The following is a 2,059-nucleotide window of genomic DNA, read 5'->3' on the forward strand; positions in this document are numbered from 1 at the left end:
GTGATAGTGCTTCTAAAACAATAATAATTAAAATGCTAGTTCTGGAAGAGTAGGCCGTCGTTGGAGTGATAGTGCTTCTAAAACAATAATAATTAAAATGCTAGTTCTGGAAGAGTAGGCCGTCGTTGGAGTGATAGTGCTTCTAAAACAATAATAATTAAAATGCTAGTTCTGGAAGAGTAGGCCGTCGTTGGAGTGATAGTGCTTCTAAAACAATAATAATTAAAATGCTAGTTCTGGAAGAGTAGGCCGTCGTTGGAGTGATAGTGCTTCTAAAACAATAATAATTCAAATGCTAGTTCTGGAAGAGTAGGCCGTCGTTGGAGTGATAGTGCTTCTAAAACAATAATAATTCAAATGCTAGTTCTGGAAGAGTAGGCCGTCGTTGGAGTGATAGTGCTTCTAAAACAATAATAATTAAAATGCTAGTTCTGGAAGAGTAGGCCGTCGTTGGAGTGATAGTGCTTCTAAAACAATAATAATTAAAATGCTAGTTCTGGAAGAGTAGGCCGTCGTTGGAGTGATAAAGAGTTGTCTGTGTTTTGTAATCCTTTTATTTGACCCTGTTGTCCGTTTAACAAACCTCAACTTAAAAAATAAAAACCAGTCCTACTACTTTTTTAATTGTTTAACGTTAATATAACTGTTAATGAATAGTTCTATAAAAAAAATGACAGCAGATCTTACAGTATATACTTACAGTCGTATGAAAAAGTTTGGGCACCCCTGGGAATGTCCATGATTTCCATTGATAAATAATTGGGTGTTTGGATCAGCAATTTCATTTTGATCTATCAAATAACTGATGGACACAGTAATATTTCAGCCGTGAAATGAGGTTTATTTGATGTGCAATATGCATCAAAACTTAATTAGACAGGTGCATAAATTTGGGCACCCCAATAGAAACATCACACCTCCTTTTGCTAAAATAACAGCCTCTAGACACTTCCCATAGCCTCTAATGAGTGTCTGGATTCTGGATGAAGGTATTTTGGACCATTCCTCCTTACAAAACATCTCCAGTTCAGTTAGGTTTCATGGTTGCCGAGCATGGACAGCCCGCTTCAAATCATCCCTCAGATTCTCAATGATATTCAGGTCTGGGGACTGGGATGGCCATTCCAGAACATTGTACTTGTTCCTCTAAATGCCCGGGTAGATTTTGAGGAGGGTTTTGGGTCAGTGTCTTGTTGAAATATTCCGCCCCGGCGTAACTTCCACTTTGTGACTGATTCTTCAACATTATTCCCAAGAATCTGCGGATATTGAGTGGAATCTATGCGACCCTCAACTTTAACAAGATTCCCAGTACCGGCACTGGCCACAAAGCCCCACAGCATGATGGAACCCCCACCAAATTTTACTGTGGGTAGCAAGTGTTTTTCTTGGAACGCTGTGTTCTTTTGCCACCATACATAAGTCCCTTGTTATGACCAAATAACTCAATCTTTGTTTCATCAGTCCACAGCACCTTATTCCAAAATGAAGCTGGCTTGTCCAAATGTGCGTTTGCATACCTCAAGCGACTGTGTTCGTGGTGTGTGCAGAAAAGGCTTCTTCCGCATCACTCTCCCATACAGCTTCTCCTTGTGCAAAGTGCGCTGAATTGTTGAATGATGCACAGTGACACCATCTGCAGCAAGATGATGTTGTAGGTCTTTGGAGGTGGTCTGTGGGCTGTTTTTGACCGTTCTCACCATCCTTCGCCTTTGCCTCCCCGATATTTTACTTGGCCTGCCACTTCTGGCCTTAACAAGAACTGTGCCTGTGGTCTTCCATTTCCTCACTATGTTCCTCACCGTGGACACTGACAGCTTAAATCTCTGCAATAGCTTTTTGTAGCCTTCCTCTAAACCACAATGTTGAACAATCTTTGTTTTCAGGTCATTTGAGAGTTGTTTTGAGGCCCCCATGTTGCCACTCGTCAGAGGAGAGTCAAAGAGAACAACAACTTGCACGTGGCCACCTTAAATACCTTTTCTCATGATTGGATGCACTTGTCTATGAAGTTCAAGGCTTAATGAGCTCACCAAACCAATTGTGTGTTCCAATTAAT

The 2,059-nt window shown here is 40.8% G+C and overlaps 1 long non-coding RNA gene across 1 annotated transcript; it reads right to left on the reverse strand.

The window, feature by feature from the left end:
- Window positions 1–536: 536 nt before the first annotated feature.
- LOC121841384 lies at window positions 537–994 on the reverse strand. The gene is made up of 2 exons (XR_006080386.1): window positions 804–994; window positions 537–612 (listed from the first exon to the last, which is right to left on the reverse strand). It is a non-coding gene; the product is annotated as an uncharacterized LOC121841384 (long non-coding RNA).
- Between the last annotated feature and the right edge of the window lie 1,065 nt (window positions 995–2,059).

Source organism: Oncorhynchus tshawytscha, linkage group LG30 (genome assembly GCF_018296145.1).
Source record: "Oncorhynchus tshawytscha isolate Ot180627B linkage group LG30, Otsh_v2.0, whole genome shotgun sequence".
NCBI lineage: Eukaryota > Metazoa > Chordata > Actinopteri > Salmoniformes > Salmonidae > Oncorhynchus > Oncorhynchus tshawytscha.